The 24,702-nt window shown below is 40.4% G+C and overlaps 1 protein-coding gene across 6 annotated transcripts in view; it reads left to right on the plus strand.

Moving 5' to 3' along the window:
* dlgap1b (discs, large homolog-associated protein 1b) overlaps nt 1-24,702 on the plus strand; it is a 146,319-nt gene that overhangs the window by 49,538 nt on the left and 72,079 nt on the right. For all 6 annotated transcript variants that reach the window (XM_079862986.1, XM_079862984.1, XM_079862989.1 and 3 more), the window contains one exon: nt 946-1,030. The gene's annotated coding sequence lies outside the window, so the exon portion shown is untranslated. The remainder of the gene's footprint in view (nt 1-945; nt 1,031-24,702) is intronic.

Below are 24,702 nucleotides of genomic sequence, written 5' to 3' on the forward strand. Positions count from 1 at the left end.
ACCTTAATCGATCCGATTGAGCTCGATCCGAATGAAATTTCGATCCGATTGAAAGGGGTGGTTTATATTCCTTTTCTAATCCGTTCGAGAGAACATGTAAACACTTGATCGGATTGAAAACCGAAACTGAAAGGACTGCACATAGCGTAATGGCGTATGATGCGCCGAACAAGCTGTTCTTCCTGTTGAATAAACCAATATAGGAGCATGGTTATTTTGCGCAAACAGCTGGAAACTCTGTATATTCGTGCAGTGTGTGCATGTCAAAAAATATATTCCGATTTGAAGCTTGTGACATATAAACGTGCACATCAACTCAATCACATTTTAGCGTTCATGTAAACACTACATTCAAATTCATCAATCGGAATGAATTCAGTCCAATTGAAAAAAAAGTTGTGCATGTAAACATAGCCATTGTGGAATGTGTCTAGTATAGGTGAAAGAAAAGAACGCCTCTGCAGAAAAAAATTAACGCCTACTTCATCATTGCAACATTGGCCCCGCCCACTGGCGTGTTAGTGAGATGAGGCAGAGAGAAGAGCAATACAGGATGACTCGACTAAAAATAACACTACCTTCCAAAGGATCCTAATGCTAGGAATGTGGTTATTTGTTTTCAACAATGTGAATGTCTCAGTTGAGCATTATTTATTTGTATTGGGTACATTTAACTGTTGATTCTTTGGCAAATCAGTTGTAATTCTGGCGCCGAATTCATCAGACACAATGACTTTACCAATTGGTGATCGTATAGAAACGTAATGTCTACATTGAGATGATCCACAATTGCTAGCTGAAAAACATAACATGCACATTGCCTGAAATGCAGGGGACAGATTTTAAGGTATAGGAGGACACGTCCCTCATACATATTTTACCTTCAAAATAACTTTTCACATGGGGTCTCATGCATTTTGTGCTCTGTTTTTTTTTCTATTTCAGTGCGACAGACGTCCTGCATGGAGGACATGAGGAAAGAATTAAACACAACGAGGAAAAGGATGAGTAAAAAGAGAGAATAAATCAGGTGAGTTTGTGGATGTGTTTCAGTCTCCTCTGAAGAGTGCGTTTCCCAAAGAATCAGCCATTCTTTTCATTGTCAAAATTGCTCCAGTGTACTTAAACATTTGCTCCATAGATATTCCCAGAATGTACTGACAAAGCCATACAACTAAGCGGCGAGTTCAAGTTTAAATGTTTGAAGACAGACAATTCTGTTTTTAATCTTTTTAATCTTTCATCCTTTATGTTCATGAAAGTGAAACAATAATGCAATTATGCAAACTTTCAGTTTGAGTTAAATATTAGTCAGAAGAAGATTACATACAGTGAGGAGAACAAGTATTTGATACACTGCCGATTTTGCAGGTTTTCCTACATACAAAGCATGTAGAGGTCTATAATTTTATCATAGGTACTCTTCAACTGTGAGAGACAGAATCTAAAAAAAAAATCCAGAAAATCACATTGTATGATTTTTAAATAATTAATTTGCATTTTATTGCATGACATAAGTATTTGATCACCTACCAACCAGTAAGAATTCCGGCTCTCACAGACCTGTTAGTTTTTCTTTAAGAAGCCCTCCTGTTCTCCACTCATTACCTGTATTAACTGCACCTGTTTGAACTCATTACCTGTATAAAAGACACCTGTCCACACACTCAATCAAACAGACTCCAACCTCTCCACAATGGCCAAGACCAGAGAGCTGTGTAAGGAAAGTCAGGGATAAAATTGTAGACCTGCACATGGAGGTGGAAACATCATTCTTTGGGGATGCTTTTCTGCAAAGGGGACAGGACGACTGCACCGTATTGAGGGGAGGATGGATGGGGCCATGTATCGCGAGATCTTCCCTCAGTAAGAGCATTGAAGATGGGTCGTGGCTGGGTCTTCCAGCATGACAACGACCCGAAACACACAGCCAGGGCAACTAAGGAGTGGCTCCGTAAGAAAAATCTCAAGGTCCTGGAGTGGCCTAGCCAGTCTCCAGACCTGAACCCAATAGAAAGTCTTTGGAGGGAGCTGAAAGTCCATATTGCATAGCTACAGCCATGAAACCTGAAGGATCTGGAGAAGGTCTATGGAGGAGTGGGCCAAAATCCCTGTTGCAATGTGTGCAAACCTGGTCAAGAACTACAGGAAATTTATGATCTCTGTAATCGCAAACAAAGGTTTCTGTACCAAATATCAAGTTCTGCTTTTCTGATGTATCAAATACGTATGTCATGCATTAAAATGCAAATTAATTACTTAAAAATCATACAATGTGATTTTCTGGATTTTTGTTTTAGATTCCGTCACTCACAGTTGAAGAGTATCTATGATAAAAATTACAGACTTCTACATGTTTTGTAAGTGGGAAAACCTGCAAAATCGGCAGTGTATCAAATACTTGTTCTCCCCACTGTATACCTCCCTTTTTTATTTGTATTTTTTGTAGTGATCTTTATTATTAATAATATTATGTTATTTATATTATATTAGGTTTAATTTGTTATCATAAGTTAACTACATTGGATAACATGAATAACATAACAATACTTCTACAGCATTAATTAATATTAGTCTACGTTAATTATAATTTTAGTAATCTTTTTTTTTTTAAATCAAAAGTTATCTGTTAAAGGTATACTCCACTTTTTTTGGAAATAGGCTCATTTTACAACTCCCCCAGAGTTAAACAGTTGAGTTTTACCGTTTTCGAATCCATTTAGCCGAACTCTGGGTCTGGTGGTACCACTTTTAGCATAGCTTAGCATAGATCATTGAATCGGACAAGACCATTAGCATTTCTCTCAAAAAAATGACCAAAGAGTTTCAATATTTTTCCTATTTAAAACTGGACTCTTCTGTATTTACATCGTGTACTAAGACAAGTGAAAGACTAATGAAAAGTTGCGATTTTCTAGGCTGATATGGCTAGGAACTATACTCTTATTCCTGCGTAATAATCAAGAAACTTTGCTGCCGTACCATGAGTGCAGCAGGCGTAATGATATGACGCAGCGCCTGAAAATAGTCCCCAGCTCGGTAACTTCCAACGTGACCGGGACTAAGTTTGTCTAACCTGTTAGACCTATTTTCAGGCGCTGCTTAACTCTGGGGGAGTTGTAAAATTAGCATATTTCCAAAAAAAGTGGAGTATCCCTTTAATATTAGTTAATGCACTGTAAACTAACATGAACAACAATATTTTTTACTAATTAACTTGAATTAATAAATGCTTAAAAAATACTGCTCATTGTTAGTTCATGTTGTTAACAAATGAGACCTTGCTGTAAAGTGTTACCATTATATTTGCTTTTTTTATGTTAGCTATTTAAACAATAAAAGAATGCAGGACAAGAGCATATTCCAAGACTTTCATTAAGACGTTATACAGCGATGTTGTTGTTAAAAAACAGTCATGTTTTAATGTGTGACCTTGTAATTGTCCCACAGGTAATTGAGTCATCAGTGTCTCAATGTCTAATGGATCTGCTGCCTGAATTAGTAATCATGATATTGCGATTCATGTCATGTGGGAAATAGAGAGTGGAGTGAAACTAGGTTTAACCAATGAGTTGTTCTGAGACTCCAGAAGCTGCTTGGTGTAAGGCAGTGGTTCTCAGCTGGTTTGGCCACGGGACCCACATTTTCTCTTGGTCATCAAGCCACGACCCACTTTTTTTTAGGAATTATATATAGGTTCTATTAATACAATAAGGTTGATGAAAGTTGGTATGGGCCACCACAGTCATTTAAAATGTACAAAATAACACAAAGTGAAAATAAGGTGGCATTTTGGGGTTATGAAAACAACAGTTACCATGGTGAGTACACAATACTAACATGAACCGTTAATGAAACAAGGAAATTTGCAAATCCTTCCCAGCTAACACACGACGTACCAGTTATGTGATCTATTGGTACTTTACTTTTATTTCATGACTTACTCATTGACAACGTAACTATGACGTTGCATGCACGTAATTTCTTTTGCGCTTTCGAAGTGATACAGCGTGCGTTGCCGCATTTGCGAGTGCAGTTGTAAAATGTGCGCTACAAGCACAGTATAATGCCTGACAGGACTGGAACGTTTCTTTTTCTGAGGTGAGAGACTTTTTATTTCTTAACAAGCTACGAAAAATAACGTTAGAATAATGAAACTGACATAGCCTGACAACATCTCTGAGGATAATAAATCGTTTTTCTCAGGCACTCTTTACCGCGTCTGACAGAAAAGTCAACAGCTTTCACGTACATCTTTCTAAATAAAAATCAAAGTCTAGCAACAGAAAAAAAAATCTGAATTACGTTTTTTGTTGTTGATGTCGTTTCTTTGACTGCTCACTCCGCGACCCACTCAGAACAGTCTTGTGACCCACCAGTTGAGAAACCAGTTGTTTTTGGACTAACAAGGAAGTTTTCAGTTTTGAAACTTATAGGATATTCTGATTACCTCTTAATATGTCAAAAGCTCAAGGAAAATTTGATTTCTCAGTTCATGAACCCTTTTAAATGGACTTTGAATATTACTTTTTTACTGTATTTTTGATCAAATATACACGTGAGCATAAGAGACTTCTTTCACTAACCCAAAAAGTTTGATCGGCAGTATATAATGTAATATGGTAATTTGTACTATATAAGTATAATTTATAATAAAAACTGGTGTCAGGAGTATGTGTGTGTGTATATATACTGTATATAACCAAAATTTAACAAATATGAACAAAATTATAAACGCAACACTTTTGTTTTTGCCCCCATTTTTCATGAGCTGAACTCAAAGATCTAATACTTTTTCTATGGACACAAAAGCCCTATTTCTCTCAAATATTGTTCACAAATCTGTCTAAATCTGTGTTAGTGAGCACTTCTCCTTTGTCGAGATAATCCATCCATCTCACAGGTGTGGCATATCAAGATGCTGATTAGACAGCATGATTATTGCACAGGTGTGCCTTAGGCTGGCCACAATAAAAGGCCACTCTAAAATGTGCAGTTTTACTGTATTCGGGGGGGGGTCCAAAAACCAGTCAGTATCTGGTGTGACCACCATTTGCCTCACGCAGTGCAACACATCTCTTTCGCATAGAGTTGATCAGGTTGGTTGATTGTGGCCTGTGGAATGTTGGTCCACTCCTCTTCAATGACTGTGCGAAGTTGCTGGATATTGGCAGGACCTGGAACACGCTGTCGTATACACCGATCCAGAGCATCCCAAACATGCTCAATGAGTGACGTGTCCGGTGAGTATGCTAGCCATGCAAGAACTGGGATGTTTTCAGCTTCCAAGAATTGAGTTCAGATCCTTGCAACATGGGGCCGTGCATTATCATGCTGCAACATGAGATGATGGTCGTGGATGAATGGCACAATAATGGGCCTCGGGATCTCGTCACGGTATCTCTGTGCATTCAAAATGCCATCAATAAAATGCACCTGTGTTCGTTATCTATAACATACGCCTGCCCATACCATAACCCCACCGCCACCATGGGCCACTCGATTCACAACGTTGACATCAGCAAACTCAGACAATGGTCGGACTCAGACAATGGTTGGTCTCAGACAATCTTGGAGGTGAAGATGCTGGATGTGGAGGTCCTGGGCTGGTGTGGTTACACGTGGTCTGCGGTTGTGAGGCCGGTTGGATGTACTGGCAAATTCTCTGAAACTCCTTTGGAGATGGCTTATGGTAGAGAAATGAACATTCAATTCACGGGTAACAGCTCTGGTGGACCTTTCTGCAGTCAACATGCCAATTGCACGCTCCCTCAAAACTTGCAACATCTGTGGTATTGTGCTGTGTGATAAAACTGCACATTTTAGAGTGGCCTTTTATTGTGGCCAGCCTAATGCACCCCTGTGCAATAATCATGCTGTCTAATCAGCATCTTGATATGCCACACCTGTGTGTATATATGTATATATATATTCCAGATGGTAGTAATATGTGTTTATCCACTTAAATCTGATATGACACAAATATTACATCAGAAGTGAAGTTGGAATATTATCAATTAAAATGTGTTGTACAGCAGTGAGGTTTCCTAGAGCAGATGTTTCTGTGTCCGTTATCATTGATCTTCTAGAAATTGTGAAGTGTGGGGAAATCCTGAAGTAGAACCATGATTGTGTTGTAGTCTGAAATTTCTTTCAGTACCCCATCTGGACACACACACACACACACACACACACACACACACACACACACACACACACACACACACACTCTCACACACACACACAGACACACAGACACATAGGCTCTAGTAGTGTTATAACTGCCTGTGAAACTCTAAATTATGGTGGCAGAGCAGCTGTTCTGCCAAAGGATTTGATCAGACGACTGCAGACCTAAATGTGCTGAACCTACACTGCCTCCCACACACACAGTCTTATTAGAGGAAGAATATCTCACATCTACCTGATGTAAGCTGAAGCACACTGAACAAGATTTTTAATTAACTGCCAACCAAAACACACACACACACACACACACACACACACACACAAACCTGAGGGTTAAATTGACCCAGAATGTTCCATAACAGCATTCCAGTACCTTCGACCGAAAAAAATAAAACAAATACTGGCTTTTTGTTTGTCGATTCATTCCAAATCCTGCTTGTTTTTATTTGATCTTTACTAGAAAAAAATTGTTTCTAGCAAATTTATGCATACAGAACTCACAAAAGGAAAGGATGTCAGCACTAATTGATTTTTGGGTCTGCCCACCTCCAAAATCCTGATTTAACTTCTGTAGCCACCCCAAATTTAAATTATTTCTATAATATATTTATTAGGGCTGTCAATGTAATACAATAATTTACTGCAATGCAATCAACATATTAGAATGATTTCTGAAGGATCAGTTGACACTGAAGATTGTAAATAAGCTACATTTTAAAAAGCAGTTATTTTAAATTGTAATATTATTTCACAATATTACAATTTTACTGTATTTGAATTAAGTAAATACTTTTTTATAAGACTTTATATATTTATATATATATATATATGTGTGTGTTTATATATATATATTTATATACACACACACACACACACACACAGATATAGTTCCCTTTCAAAAGCTACAATCGATGCTGCGCTGCTTAGCGCATTGGGAGCGTCTTTAATCGTGACCAGCTGTGAATATTGTGTGTAACACGTCAATAGAATTGACCCGGAGGTAATATAGTCTTGGTCGATGATGTCATCGGCGCGCACCCGCGACACAAGGCTATAAATAGATGAGCCACAGGTGCATCGTCAGGTCTTTTGTCTTCAGAGGCCTGTGTCTGTGTTTGTGTGCAAGCATCTCTCACCTCTCTGTCTACTACAGATCTTTGGTTAGATCTCTGTCGATCTAGTGAAAAGAGTTCAATCAAAAAGAAATGAGTCAACAACAGAGTAAGCGCTGTGTACCTCCATGTTCTCGTCCTGTGTCAGAACTGGATACACACGCTTACTGCTTTGTTTGTTTGGGGGAGGAGCATGAGACTTTTGCATTGGAGCAGGGCGAGCGCGAGCATTGTGAATTGTTCACTGTTAAAATGCTGCGTGCTCGCCTTAGCTACTTCCAGACTGCACCCACATTACCATTGTGGGGCTCCAGCATGGATTTGGCTGATGAGCAAGAGACGGTTCTTTACCTATTGCTTGCTCAGTCACCAGATCCACACGTCCCCTCACGTGATCTCGAAGCGCCCCGGTGCTTCTTCGTTTCACGCGGGGGACGATGAAATATCTCTTGGGTCTACGGACTACGAGCAGCCTACCTCTGAGTGAAGATAAATCTGTCGAGGAATTGCTCGAGGTGGTTACTCGCGCGGTGGCCAGGTTACAGCTTGACTGGCCACGCGAACAAGAGACCCCCAAACAATCTAAGCTAGAGGATAGGTTTCTGTCCGGTGGCAGGGGGGAGGGACCAAAACACCAGTCTCTCCCCTTCTTCGAGGACCTCCATGACGAACTATCAAAGTCATGGAGTAAACCACATACTTCTCGCGTCTTTGTGCCTTTGACGTCGACGTTTTCGACTATCGTGGGTGCGAGCTATCTCTCGTCTGGTGCCCAGTCTGGTTGGGGTAACCCCCGGGATGGGGTGCGTACAATATCTGACCGCCCCTCCTCATTACCCCCACGAAACCTCTCCATCCCTGCCGCCTCTGGTGCTTCGGGGGGCAGTGGTTTCCAGTGTAATGTTAGATGTTCCGTTGCTTCCTGCTGTATTCCAGGGCACGGAACATGTAACATCCCCTCAAAAGGAAGTGTTAAAATTGATACCACTCTCAGTCTGGTAGTGTGGAAACTTCTGCCAGGCATTTCTGCGTGGGTATTAAACACAGTACAAATGGGATACAGAATCCAATTTATTCGTCGTCCTCCGCGTTTCAACGGCGTGGTCTCCACTTCCGTGAGACTGGAGCTGATGCATGTACTGTCACAAGAACTACAAACTCTGCTGAGCAAAGAGGCCATAGAACATGTTCCTCTTCCAGAGAGAGAGTCAGGCTATTACAGCAGATACTTCCTGGTTCCCAAGAAGGATGGGGGGGTGCGTCCAATCTTAGATCTTCGAGGCTTAAACCATACAGTAAAAGTGCTCAAGTTCAAGATGTTAACTGTCAAGATGGTCGTGTTGCAAATTCAGCATCACGATTGGTTCGTCACGATCCATCTGAAGGACGGATATTTTCACACAGAAATATTGACACAACTCAGGATGTTCCTGAGGTTCGCTTTCGGGGGCGAATCATACCAATTACGGGTTCTTCCATTCGGTCTAGCCTTGTCACCCCACACATACACAAAATGCATGGATGCAGCACTGGCTCCATTACGACTCCAGGGCATTCGCATTTTGAATTACATAGACGATTGGTTAACACTAGCACAATCGCAAGAGATGGCGCTTCAACACAGAGACATGGTGTTAGCTCATCTAGTTTCTCTAGGGTTGAGACTTAATGCCAAAGAAAAGCGTTCTTTCTCCTGCTCAGAGAATGACTTATCTAGGGATCGTTTGGGATTCGATTACGATGCGGCACAACTGTCTCCCGCTCAAATCGAGACCATTCGGCATACCATGAGCAAGGTCTGGCTAGGCCAAGATCGCACTGTTCGTCAGTACCAAAAAATGTTAGGTTTCATGGCATCAGCATCCACGGTGATTCCTCTGGGGCTGTTGCACATGAGACCATTTCAGTTGTGACTAAAAGCCAGAGGATTTCATCCAAGGGCCAATCCTCAAAGGCAAATAAAAGTGACGCGCCGCGGGCTTCATACACTATCTCTGTGGCTCAGACTCCGGTTCCTCGCCTTGGGTCCCACTCTAGGGGCGCCTTGTCGTCGCAGACTGTTAACGACAGACACCTCCCTGATGGGCTGGGGAGCGGTCTTAAGTGGTCGTACAGCTCAAGGGGAATGGGAGGGTCATCAGCTCAATTGGCACATCAACTGCCTTGAGCTGATGGCTGTATTTCTGGCCCTGAAATATTTTCTTCCTCAGTTGAGAGGCTGTCATGTCCTAGTGCGACAAAACACAGCGGCAGTCTCTTACATAAATCACCAGGGCAATCTGAACAGAATAGCGAGGCAGATTTTTCTCTGGGCTCAGGACAAGTTCCTGTCACTCAGGGTATTGTACATTCCAGGGCATCTGAATGTGGGAGTGGATTTACTGTCCAGACAGAAACTACCGATGGTGGAATGGAAACTCCACCCAGAAGTAGTGAAACCGATTTGGACCAGATTTTACAAACCTCCCGCCTCCCATCAGACAGCGCAATGTCCCCTCTACTTCTCTCTGAGTCACCCAGCCCCCCTGGGTCTGGACGCGATGGCGCACACATGGCCCAAAATGCACCTGTATGCGTTTCCTCCAGTTTCTCTGCTCCCAGGAGTTCTAGCCAGAGATCGCCAACAAGGGTCTTGCCTCTTACTGATAGCGCCGCGTTGGCCAAACAGAGTATGGTTCTCGGAGATAATATCTCTCCTCGATGGCTCGGCGTGGCCGATTCCGGAGAGGAGGGACCTTCTGTCTCAGGCGGAGGGCACGATATTCCATCCCAGGCCCGACCTGTGGAACCTTCATGTTTGGCCCCTGATGGGTACCAATTAAGAGACACTGGGCTTTCGCCTGACGTTATTGAGACCATTCTAAGTGCTAGGGCTTCCTCCACTAGAAAGAGTTATGCCAGCAAATGGGGTGTCTTTGAAAGGTGGTGTGTTGTACAGAATGCAGATCTGGTCAACTTCCAGATTGCTTCAGTTCTGGACTTCCTGCAGGAAAAATTATCAACAGGCACATGCCCCGCCACTCTCAGAGTTTATGTGGCCACTCTTTTGGCTTGCCACGCCTTGTTTGACGGGGTGCCACTAAGGAGACATCCTCTGCTCGCTCGTTTCATTCGTGGGGCCAGACGACTGAGGCCTCCCATAATAACCAAGATCCCTTCATGGGACTTAGCTATAATCCTCGAGGGTCTGGTTGAGACCCCCTTTGAACCTCTAGAATCAGTGTCTGACAAACTTCTGACCCTAAAGATGTTTTTTCTTATGGCAATAACTTTTTATCGGGGATAAAGAATCGGGGATATGCAGGCTCTGTCAATCTCGCCATCCTGCTTAGACTTTGCCCCAGGAATGGTGAAAGTGATTTTGCATCCTCATCCTGACTACCTGCCTAAGGTTCCTTTCTCGACTGTACATCCGGTCACTCTCGAGACCTTCTGCCCTCCGCCATTCACAACGCCAGAGCAGGAGAAATCTCACAGATTGTGTCCAGTCCATTCTCTTCAGGCCTACGTCCACCGCACTAGCCAGTGGCGCAAGTCAGAGCAACTGCTTGTCTGTTATAGGGGCCGTAACAAGGGGGCGGCCGCCACCAAGCAGACCATGTCACATTGGGTCAGGGATGCTATTGCTCTTGCCTATGAGGCGAACGGTCAAGCTTTGCCAATGGGTCTTCGGGCTCACTCCACCAGGGGGGTCGCCTCCTCTAGTGCTCTGGCAAGGGGTGCCCCCTTACAACTTGTTTGTGATGCGGCAGGCTGGTCCTCTCTGCACACATTCTCAAGATTTTATAGTTTGGATGTTCATGCCACTCCGGGCTCTTACGTCCTTGAGTCGACATCACAAGCTAATGTCTGAGGCCTTCTTGCGTTCTTTGAAGGGTTCAGACACCTTCAAGCACGGCGGCATGGGTATTCTCGTTCCCAATGCGCTAAGCAGCGCAGCATCGATTGTAGCTTTTGAAAGGGAACGATCCGGGTTAAGGGCCCTACACACCGGGACGAATATCGGCGCGCATTATTTGCCAGCGTTTTTCAACGAGTTTTTTGTGTTCACACCCAAAGCGATTTTCGCTGACGATGAGCCGAGTGAACATGCAAATTCATTCCCTGACATTAGATGGCGCTTAATGTAAAACAGAAACCACTCCATAACAGTTCTCTTTTATCAAGATTTTTGTAGTCGCTGTCGCGTTTGTCATATAGTTCTTTATGTTCCGAGACCAGCAGCTCTACATTCATCTTGCCTTGCATCTTCCTCGTCTTATTTCTTCCCGGCAGTGTAGACGCTACTTGGTGTATATCTTCTTCGCCGTTCCGTATGTGTGCTCGGCAAGACCGTTTTGTGTTTGAGCGCCCCCAAGTTGTGTTTTACTGTAACTTCAGAAGCTCCAGACACGTGAACAAAAGCGCCAATCTCATTGGTCGGATAGTTTTTGACGCGGCGCGTCAAACCAAAAAAACGAACCCGAGGCGTTTTTTAAAAAAATGACGCTTTTACGCGTGCCGTTTTTCGCGCCGGTGTGCACACTCACATTGGCGCCCTTTGTTTAGTCACGAGGCGTTAAACGTCGGCGAATATCGCGCGCGAAATTCGTCCCGGTGTGAACAGGCCTTTACTTGACTGTAACCCTGTTCCCTGAAAAAGCGGAACGAGATGCTGCGCTACATTGCCGTGCTGAAGATATTGCCGTGCTGACTGCTCTTCAGACAAAATATCCTGACGATGCACCTGTGGCTCATCTATTTATACCCTTGTGTCGTGGGTGCGTGCCGATGACGTCATTGACCAAGGCTATATTACCTCCGGGTCAATTCTATTGACGTGTTACACACAATATTCACAGCTGGTCATGATTAAAGACGTTCCCAGTGCGCCAAGCAGCGCAGCATCTTGTTCCGCTTTTTCAGGGAACAGAGTTACAGTCAAGTAACCCGGATCGTTATGTAAGTATAACAATAGAGGACAAACAGCTTTGAAACACAAAGGATTATTTTTTAGATATTTTGTCTGTGCACATCAGTAGTTCTGAGGAAGTCTCATGCTAACAGCTTCTATCAGCCTGTCTGCTGTCTGTCTCTAACAGAACTGGATACTCGCGCTGGAAGGTAGGAAGCCCAGAGAACAGGATTAGAGGATACAGGGGAAGTCACACTGTGAAGTCAGCTTCACTTCATTGTCTGAGATCAGACTAACCTTTGTGTTGCCAGGTCTCTGCTTTTACAGTCGCTATGGCAGCGGCCTAACTGCAGCAAGGGATGCTAGGATGCTGTTTTGTGAGCTGTAGCAAAATAATCACTGGCTTTTATGATACCTTTAGTCACTGTTATATTGTGCACACAAACACACACACACACACACACACACACACACACACACACACACACACACACACACACACACACACACACACACACACACACACACACACACACACACACATAGTGTTCCAACAATAGCTGCGTGAACCCAAACACCTCTGTCAGAGTAATACTATAAGGGTAACGTATCTCTGGTGATGCTCTGTGAGCTGCTTCTGTATATAAAAATGATTCTGTGGTGCAGTCATAGATATAAATATGGACGTAGTGTCTGTGACGTCACCCGTAGGTTTCTGAAGAGCATTTTTGAAGCCCAAAGTGGGTGGAGCTCATCTCTTTAAGATAAAAAAAAAAGTAAATTATATATTAGTACTCATACTCAATTTAAGCTTGTAGAAATTAAAACATAAATATAAACATAGTAAAATTAAGTGAAACCTACTCAGCTTTCTGAAACTGGTGTTTCCATCATGTACTGGGGCATAAATAATTAATAGGGTTGCATTTTTCACTGTTTTCCAGCTGTTTTTACATGGTTTTATCATTATTTTTGTTGTTTAGTAACTTGCTGTTTTGTGACATCTGGAGTTCATTTTCTACTCAAAATGACACATTCACAAACAAAAATGATCCATCAAATGTTACCGTTATTGTGTATTGTTTGTGTACCAAGTATATTGAGATCTCTGTGTTCGGGAATCGGGTGGGTACCACATTACTTCTATTATGTGAATATGTAGTCTACACAATATCTACTGTATTATTTACTTAAGTAAAGCATACACTTTAAAAGTATGACTTAATTCAGAGTTGAAACAGAGTCTTGCAAAGTAAACTTCAGCTAAGTAGAAACTGATCAACTAAGTTTCCTAGTTAAATAATATATCAATTTTTTTTATTTATTATTTGCTGTCTTTCAAATAGTATGTAAATTAAATACATAAATATATATATTATATTATATAATGTTCAGTAAACTGTAACTTTGCACTCAATTTAGGCTTGTAGAAAGGAAAGCTCAAACTTTCTAAGTACATTTTAATATTTGTTATATTTACAAAGAGTCTTCAAATCGAAGGGTTTTTAAAGAAGAAAAATATATTTATTTGTAGATTTGAGCACATTTAAAAGGTATGCAATTGAGTCAAATCTACAAAAAGTACATGTACATTTTCAGTTTTCTGTAATTGAAATAGATCTAAAATAAAATTTAAATAGATGAAACTTTTCTTTTTTAAATCGAAATGAAATAAGTGGAAGTTACTAAAATGATTAACACTAAAGCTGAAATAAAATAATTATATATAGAAATATAAAAACCGGTAGCACTTTACAATGAGGTTTCATTAGTTAACATTAGTTAACTACTTTATTTAACATGAGCTAAGAATGAACACTACTTCTACAGCATGTGTTAATCTTAGTTGATGTTAATTTCAACATTCACTAATACATTAATAATTATGCTGTATTTGTTAACATTAGTTATAAAACACACCTCTCTGAGTGCCAAAAACAAACATTTTGTTTCATGTTTACATGTATTTCATTCAAGAAGTGTTAAATGATGTTAATGTCATTTTAGATTATTGTTCTTATGAAACTTTTCTTTTGGAATCTTCATTTTTAATGCCCTGTTCAATCTCCTAAATAGAGGGATCTCCTAAATATATAACGTAGTTACGGTACTGCATATTTTTTTATACTCTTGGTAGCTTCAGAAGCTGTTAAAATTAACAAAATCGCATCTCCCAAATATCCCTAAAACTGATTAAAATATAGATTCTTATAAATACATGTTTGAGAGCAAGTTAATGTGCCTCAACTTGACAATTTCAGTGGATTTTTGGCACTCAGATAGGTATGTTTTCTGCAATTCTTCTGATAGAGGGAAACAAGATACATTTCTAGTTTAAACATTATTCATTCTTCAGACATTCCTTTTTAAATGCAATATGTATCAGCTGTGTGCAAAGTGAAGCACATTTGGATTTCAATCACTGAAAATGGGTCAAATTCAACAATTTGAACATGGAGCTGCTTTGAGATCCCCATATCTATGGGACTGAACTATATAGGGCCTTGAAAATGAAGATTTCAAAAGGAAAGTTTATTAAGAATGAGAATCTTGAAGGATATTAAGATATCTTGAATACTTTTAGAGTTTCAGGCATGCAAACTTTGAAAAATATATATATTTATGGCATGTTCTATGAAATTGAGATACAAAAAAAAATGAGATGCATTTCTAGTTTTAACATTATTTGTTCTTAGATATTCCTCTTTAAAAGAAAAAAGTTTTCACTTTGTGAAAGTGACCCACTTTTTTTTTTTACCACTAAAAATGTGTACAATTTGCCAGTTTACTCATGGATCCACATTAAGATCTTCATATCTCTGGGATTGAACCATCGAGGGCCTTTAAAATTAATATGGCAAAAGAAAAGTTTGTTAAGAATAATCTAAAAGGATATCAAGATATTTTTAAAACTTCTTGAGTTCTTCTTGAAAGTTCTTCTCAGATGCCCACTCTTCTTGGGGGTAGGCAAACTCGAGGCAAAAAACAGAAGAAGTGCTTTTTGCCATTTTTTAACTGTCACCGTTGGCATATAATGCAACAAAGATTGCTGAAGTCAACAGATTTTACTAATAGACCTACCAATCTCTGTGTAAAAATAAAATAATGATGCTGCCATCTTTCTAAAGTCATTTTACACCCCTCTAATTTGTCTCCAAATCTCAGGTGGAAATTGTCATTTTGACCCCCTTCTACAAAATAGTGGATTACTCGGTAAATATACATGCACGAAATTTAAAATTTTGGCTTTCGTCACTATTTATAATTGTCTTTCTACAGAAGAAATCTAAAATTTGAGCTGGGGAAGTTTCCGAAATTTGGTTGATTTGACCATGGAATGACCCTGCGCACTTGCATGGGTTTATTATAAGCAGCCACTTCTATAAATTCACATTAAGCTCATTTAAATGTTTTTATAATACTGTAAATGAAAATGATATAGATACATATTCCATTCAAATACATATAGCCTACTACATCATACACTTATGCACGGAACCACTGTAACGCCCACATCTAGAAAACCTCTGTAATAAACACGGAGATGTTAGTCCCATCTGAATCGGTTGGTGAAATCACTGACATAGGGTGATAAGAAAACAAGTCCAATTCGAATAGAGCTGTAATCTCATTTTGCCCTTTGGTTCATGTGGACCAGTCAAACATAATCCAATGTAACCAAAGACATGGAATCATCACAGGACCTGAAAACTGATCTGTGGGTATTAAACACTTTGCAGCTCACACCATTATCCAGAGTGGTTTTCTGTAGTCGGATCTCTAAAGGCAGAGCGCTGTCCTTCCTGCCAGAAAACCAGATTTGGTGCCTGGAGCTTTTTGATGTTAAAAGTATCAAACTCTCTAAGCTCGACTCTAACTGAAGCTCTTTTTAAAGAGCTGTAATATGCACTGAATGCAGCACAGTGAGAAACAGACCCATATGATGCACAGACTATGCTCTGGGAACTGGGGCTGGAGTTTAGGAAGAAAGGAACAGTATTCGGAGCACCACGTTCGGAATATCAATTGGTCTAGCGGGGTTAATGTTTAACACCAGTGCCAAGGAAAATTCAATTGCTTCCACAAAATGGGTGATATTTGAAAAGGAGCCTCGAGGAAGACTTCAAAGAGCACCAGCTCAGCAGTGTATCCACGGATACCGAGTCAATGGGAGTGAATGAGAGGGATGAAGACATGGTAATTTAGGTAGATTATTATTTTGTGTGCATGTGCGTGCTTCATTAGTGCTATATTTTGTGCGGCAAGGACGTGTCAGGATCTAAGAATGGGAAGAACGGAAGAGTAAATGATTTGTGCATTGACGGCATCTGTAGAGAAGACATTCAAATAAAATGACTAAATAAAAAATAACCATTAAACCCAAGTTAAATGCACTTACTATTGACCACTTAAATGGTTGCTTAATAGTTACAATTAGCCAATATTGTGTCACATGTACCACTTGGAACTATGCATTATTCAAATGAATGTTAATGACTTGTTTTCATGATTAAATTATAAATGAGTCATAATAAACCAAGAAAATGAGGCAGTGTTTTAGACGGCAAGGCCTCTTGGCTTTAAGCATTTCAGTCCATTAACCCAAAATAATGACCTCATTTGCGGAAAATGATTAGTTGTTTCTTTTCTCCCCATATTACAGGGTGTTATCTGGGTTATGAAATGATTCTTTTCTCTGCAATGGTGGCACTTGTGAAGCACAAAAACTTTCAGGAGTCAATGCAAACAAGTTAAACTCATCAAAGTCAGCGTGTCTCTCCTAATTTGCTGTTTTGAGTTGTTTGGCAATTACAAACGCAGCTCTCTGCCGTGTTTGCAACAATGAAATTAAAAACTCATTTACCATTTTTTCATAAACTCTTGATTTCACACCTCATTGCCGAGACTTGTGAAGCTCATTAAGGCTAAATCGCTATTCAGCGATAAAAGCATTGTGGTGCTCCCTGATACTCTGCCTTCCCTCTGCAATGCAACCTGGGAAGAGAAGGTGCCGAACTAACATCAATCATCAATTGCATGTGGTTCATTAAGACTGTATGAGGAAATAAACACATTTTCTTGCAAGAAACTGACCTTTTATTGCCATAAATTAATGAGTTTTGTTTATCTTTATAAAGTAATTCATGTTTCATGGATTATAGCTTTTCAATTTTATAAACGGTGTACCAGATTTTGTATCGAAACACTGTTACTAGAAGCAGGTTATCTGGTGTTCAATATAAATTCAATGTAATTACATAGACGTTCATAGCTGTCACAGCTGTTTGCACATGTTGTCAGTCCTGTTTGATCAATGTCCCTAAGGGGCTCTTAATTAAATTTCAGCACACTAGTCAGACCCGCTTTAGGTTATACTAAGATAAAATGATGCCCATGCAGTATTCAGACACTTGGCTAAATACTCAGCAGGTTATGAAACAAAGAAAACAGGCTGAAATGCTCTAGATCAGTGGCCAACTTGACATATGTCTTTTGTTTTTGAAAAACACCCAATTTGTATTTCAAATCTTTTTATGTAAAAATATTTTCTGTATTAAACTCATCTGTGTGTATAAGCAAACTTTTAGCCTAGGTTAGCTAGTTTGTCCTACCTTAGCGACTGACTAGGGATGCACGATAAATCGGCCACCATATCGGTATCGGCTGATATATGTTCATTTTAGATGTTATCGATATCGGTCTGATAAGAAAATTTGGCTGATATATTAAAGCTGATAAATAATTTATTATTTCTTTCAGCTGAGACACTTCAGATGCGCACTGTTCGCCATGATGGTTTTGAATTGCTTGAAATTTACGCGCATACGTCACTACATCATATAGGCTACATACAATTATAATGAGAACATCATTATAATTGTGTGCTTGGGACATGGATCTTAATGGTGAAAATTTTGTTTTGTAACCAGGCTCTCAAAAATTATACAAAAATTTGGATTCAGATTTATCGACCAATATGACGGTTAACGGCTTTCAATATAAAGAATGATCGGTTATCTGCCAAAATGTTCATATTGGTGCATCCCTACTACTGACATTATTTTTTGGTGCGGTCACATTTAACATTGTTCAATTAAGTAATTTCGATTGGAATTTTGCATCAGGGCAAAGATTTCCACTGGCAGATTTTGCAGCAGGTTCACAGGTCACGCGGATTCACTGGGTTGACTAACAGAAAACTGCTTGGTTTGAAAGTGACTTTGTGAGCTAAGCATTGCCACAGCACTTCAGCACTTATTTCACCAAAATTGTGCTAATGTGACCACAACTTTGTACAGTATCTTGCAGTGATAACAACCACTGTTATTACAACTGACTAGCCTCAAACGAAAGCTGCTTGAAGAACATTTTTGTGTTTCATCCAACTCCAATAACTTCAACTTGGAAACTTGACAATTTTCAACCCTGACTTCAAAATGTTGATGTATGATAGTAATTGATCTTCTCTGTTAATAATTCGGCAACCACTCATCTTGTCAAAATTGTTGTCTAATACTGCATCTTTTAGATTGTGATCTTTTCTATTTAAATTCTTTGAAGCCATTTTTCTTAGTTCTAGTGTTTCTGTTTCTGCCTTTGCATGGCAGAATTGTCCTGAAAAACAAATGCTACAGCAAATGCTTTACATATATTCATCTTGTGAGCATCTGACAACAAAAGTCTTATATCAAGTTGGAATATCCCACATCCAACTTTGAATGGAATGCAACAGACTTTTTGATATGTTTATTGTTATGATAATATGTTTTCACCATCTGAGAGAATCGTACCACATACATTCTACCACTTCTTTCACATTATTCCTGCATTCTGATATTCAGTGGCGCTTATCATGTGCAAAGGCTTTGTATTAGAACAATTCCGCTTTGGGCATTTCAACTGCATTTCCTCTCAGGTTTTGTTCTTTGCTATAGTGGACTAGTCATGAGAATTCAAATGCATTTGCATTTTTGAACATTTGCTGCCTTCGAAAAATGTTGCACCATCTACCTCTTCCTATTTATTCTTCTATCACTCAGCCTCTGCATGAAAGTATGTGTTAATGAATGAGAGCACAAGAAAGTGTGTGTGTGTATGTCTGTCAGTTTGCATTCTTGGGTTTTATGGGGCATTTGGATGCCATGATGAAGGCTATAGCCGCGGGGACAGACTGAGAGGTGTACAGTACAAACAGGGTAATGATGTCACGAGAGCTGCTTTGAAACCCAACAGCCATGGGAAACAAAAGACTATTACACCCTCCACTCTTCCTTTATTTCCCAACGCATCCCTCCATCTCTTTCCTCCTTATTTTCGCTCTCTGTCTTCATTCTCTGCAGAGAGGCTTGTGTCTGTAGTCATCATACACAGGGCACAGTGGCTTCCTGAAGTGTCATAACACGTTAACAGTCCTGCCATTCAAGCTCCTCCTGCAGAGACCAAGCAGAGGCCAAAAGCTCTGGTTATATCACTGCAACAAAGGGACCTAATAGAAAACATATCCCCCTTTTATAGCTGTGATTCTCAGTGGGTTTTTCTTCAGGAACTAAACACAATTTTTTAATATACGAAAGCTATGAAATATGAGAGAATGTGAGTGTGAAAGCCTCTTGGAGAATATGTTCGTGTTTGTTCCTGTTTTGCAGATCTGATTGTACTCACACATGAAATCTAGAGCAGCTGTTTGCTCAATAGTGTTTCGCTTTCGGCTTCTGTTTAATCACACCGCTAAATCAGCAGAAAAGCAGAGGGATTCTTTTTAAAAGCCAGTCTGTGGGAATTAAAGGAACACTTCGCTCAAAAATGGAAATTATGTCATGTGCTCGTGTCGTGTGTTCCAAAGCTGTACGATTTCCCTTCTTCCATGGAATGCAAAAACAGAATGCACAGTGTGGTATTTTCTGTGTATCAAAAGTGACAAAAAATGCTCCATAAAAAACTCCATTTGACTCATACTTAGGGTGACCACCCGTCCCGCGTAGCGCGTGCGCGCACACAGTGTTGCCAACTTAGCGCCTTTGTCGCTATTTTTAGCGACTTTTCAGACCCCTTTAGCGACAATTTTTCAAAAAAGCGACTAGCGACTAATCTAGCTACTTTTTGAACAAACCTCAGTAACCTCCAAATGTTGCCAGCATGAGTCCTGCGAGCGCGAGATTTGCTTTCTCCTTGCCGTCACACACCTCTCTCTGCGTCTACCCTGTTCTGTGAATGGCTGAGGGCAGCAGCACGGCAGCTAACAGACGTGAATGAGCAGTGTTGTTTCCACGGACGGACTTATCACTTATCTTTTGTTTTTATATTTAAAGAATTTAGTTTGACCGTTTTATTTTCCTTTCTTTTCTTGTGCTTATTACTTGTAATACTCACTATCACAGTGCTTTAGTTCACCCAGTTCCCGAACTCTCTCAATTCAGATAATTTTACACATAAATAGTCATTCAATAGCTACTCGTTCTATTGTCTGACAAAAAAATATAGTAAATGAGAACAGCTTTATTGGACTTTCGGCTATATAGCCTATATTATATTATATTATATTATATTATATTATATTATATTATATTATATTATATTATATTATATTATATTATATTAAAATACAGTATGTGCGCATGATTTTAATTAGAAAAAACATTAGGCAGGCAGAACGCAAGTACGCCGCGATGACGTCATGAATATGCTAATTGACGCATGACGTCATCTAGCGACATTTAGCTACTTTTCGGGGAGGCATTAGCTACTTTCCTTTGAAAATAGTTGGCAACACTGAGCGCACAGCGTTTGAAGCCCAATTCATGCGTCACGCAAATTGAGACCGTGTCACGCATAATCTATGCTTGCTCAAAAAAAAGTTGGTCGCTCTATATACTCGAGCCCCAAGCAGACAAACGAACATTACTTGACATTTCAGCACGCTATTGTTGCCACACAAACCCCTCAGTTGAACTGCTGACTAGGTTGTTGTCAACTTTTTCGTTGTTGTCATGACAGCGCACGCACGCGCATACCAGACACACTTGGAAGGAAGGAACTTTTAGATGCGCGCTTTCCAATTCGAAAAATTCGAGAACGAGACTGTCTGAGAGGCAACGCCATCATCAATTAAAAAGAGAAGGTGTGAGTACAGGAAACAAGAATGGGGAAATGAATATTTGTGACTGAAAGGTGTTGAGGGGGATACCGAGAGGGCTTTTTGTGACCTTTGCAAAACGTCCTTCTCAATCGGACATGGAGGGAGGGGAATACGAGGTCAATCGTATTTTTTTTAAATACTTTTTTTTTAACTGTTCCTGTGGTGTTGAGCAACTACAATTCCTGTTAATCCTATAAATTTATATTATAATTTATTAATTTATTTAAAGTAAATAAATTGTAATGAAAAATAAATAAAATTAAATAGTAAATCTTAAGTGGAAGTACATCTGTCAATTCATTGAATGTTCAAAATATTATGAGTCTTTATTTAGAAGAAAAATACACATTGGTTGGCCTATTCATGAGCATACATCAAAAATTACACGTTTAGGAGAATAGGGCATTATTAATACTATGCAAGGTGGTAGGCCTATGTGCTAGAAATGGGTAAACCACTATCAGTGAGTCTGCCAGTGGGGCACCGCCACGCCAGACAGTGTCCCACATTGTCCCTCAGAAACATACCCCTTGTCCCCCCTTGGGCTTATTAGCAGGTGGTCACCCTACTCATACTCTATATTTCAAGTCTTCTGAAGACATAAGATAGCTTTGTGTGAAGAACAGACTGAAATTGAACCCTCATCCTCTCCATACATTCTTTAACAAATCCTTCCTTCGTGGGTCAAAATGACCCGAACCCATAAAATTGTATCAAATGACGTTCCTAACACTGTTTAACAAGTCTGGTGAATGACAGTGTAATCAACTGCAGTTTGTGTTATACATAAATAGTAAGTCAGTAAGTTTTAAACATGTATAGACCTTATGTAGCCCCGCCCCTTTTCAGCGCTGCGCTCGTTGTCTTTTGACTTCCGGTCTGTATTTTCACAGCGATCTTGCGTATAATGAACGGCTCGTTTTAAAATCTTCCCGGTCTACTGACATTTGTTAAGACATCTGCTTTAAACATTACAATCCTCATGATAACTTTCGTTAACTTTACATTAAGTAAATCCACTTCAAAAGCTAATTACTCCTGGACAGCAATGCCATAGAAATATACAGAGCGACTGCAAAAACGGAAGTTCAAAGACAATATTCTAAAGATGGTGGCACCCTCGTTTCTCTGGCGCATAAGGTCTATAACTGTGCTACGTTACCCAACCATTTAATTAGACAAATAAAGTTACATGTATGAGTAGTAATTTAGCATTAAACAATACTTTACTTGCATCTAATTCATTAGAATGAAATAAAATCATGTGATCAAATGCAACGGTTATAAAACTTAATTTTATTACCTCATTCATGAACATAATTTGTGATTTCTGAATATGCGACCTCTAGCTGCGAAAATTACATACTGTGCCTTTATAATGATAATAATAATAATTTGCACTCAAAGCGCTTTACATAGAAGCGGGAATCTCCTCAACCACCACCAATAGCATCCACCTGGATGAAGCGACGGCAGTCATATTGCGCCAGAACGACCACCACACACCAGATTATTGGTGGTGAGGAGACAGAGTGATGAAGCTAATCATTATATATAGGGATGATTAGGAAGCCATGTTGATGGACAGAGGCCAATGGGCAAATTTTGCCAGGATTTGGATGGGATTTTTAATGGCCACAGAGAGTCAGGACCTCGGTTTATGGTCTCATCCTTTTAATATGATGCCTCACACACATACACACATTTAAACTCCCATAGCTTGATATTCAAAAGCAGCTCTCTCATTAGAGTCTACTTTTCAACATTTAAAAACGATGAGCTTTCCCCCCCTTTTTTTAATGTACTACTGGAGATCAAATATTTCCTGACACATCTGCCCTCCTTATGTCAAAAGAGCACAGGGAGTTCAGTCTATTAACCTGTTTTAAAAGTTAAACTGACCTGCACACCAGCGCTAATGCTAAGAGACTGAGGAGCTGGTACATTATTAGAAGAAAACCACAGAGACTTATGTCACATCAGATTATTCACCCATTGACCTGAACATGCTAAGCTTCTGCTAATGCTAAATCCCCACAATTGGATTTGTATTGAGTGGATTGTGTTTTTTTATTGCTTTTGTTTTTTGGGGGTTTTTTGTTCCTATTTTGCTTCCACCTCCTACTTCCTGTTTTTCCATTTCCATTTTCATAATTGTTGTTTTAGCTTTCCTGAGAATTAGGAGCTCAACTGGTTATGCAATTTCACATTAATTCAGGCTAACACATGTTAAATGTTCTCCTGCGAGGATGACGTTATGTGTCTCCTGCCGTGATCTAAATGAAAAATATATCAAGATAATCTAGAAGGGCACCATGCATCTTTTCTGGGAAATAATATGCAAAGTAAAATAATGTGTAATTTGCTACATATATATATATATATATATATATATATATATATATATACCACAGCTGCAATTCTGCCTTCTTGCCGTCACCAGCCCCTTTGGCGACGAGACCCTGAAGTCACTGTTCTGGATCAGTGCGAAATACCATCATCCCACAGACCTCCCAGACACCTCTGGATTGAACTGGAGGGATGCTATCATCCTGTGTCTGGAGAGTGTTTATCCCCGTCCAGAACACCGCCGGACCCAGAGCCCGTTCCACCACCATAGACCACGGAGGAATCGTGTGTGCAGATGGAGAGCTACCACTCTCCGCGACACGTCAGCCAGAGCCCAAAGATAAGAGGTCAGCGCGGACCCTCACCCCGCAAGAGGAGCCCCCCAGTGAGTCTGACCAGGGGTGTGAGCCCACGACATCAGTGGTCGATGGTATACTGGTGGAAATTGAGACTGAGGACTGGCTGATGGACTTCAGCGCGGAGGTATCAACTCTCACCCTATCCCACCCCATTTCTGTATTTTCATCGCTGTTTCTGGACAGCACTATGGACTATATTAACTTTTTATATGTTCTTCTGAACCTCCATCACTGTTTTTAGACAGCACAATGGACTCTTTATCTGTTTCATTAGAACTTTCATCGCTGTTTTTAGACACCTGTATGAGCAATGTATTGTTATCTTCAACCCTCTCAAATCTCCATCTACCTCCGTCACCGCCCTGCTCAGCCAGTCCTCAAGCCCCGCCTCTGCTGGAGGTTTGCAGCCCTTTACCATCTCCTGCAATGCCAAGCAGTTATGTCAAGCCGCAGGTCCTTCAACCGCCATCAGCGCCTGAGAGGAGAGATCCAGTGGCTCCGCCTCCAGCCTCGGATCGTCTCGCTCCGTCTCGACCCATCGGCTCCACCTTGGCTCTTCCCACATCCGGCTTCACCAGACACCCTCTGCCTTTCGACTCTACCGGGTTCCCACGTCCCACCGGTTCCCCATTGGTCAGTTGTCACACCACCTCCACCACGGAC

This window comes from Squalius cephalus, assembly GCF_949319135.1.
Source record: "Squalius cephalus genome assembly, chromosome: 25".
NCBI lineage: Eukaryota > Metazoa > Chordata > Actinopteri > Cypriniformes > Leuciscidae > Squalius > Squalius cephalus.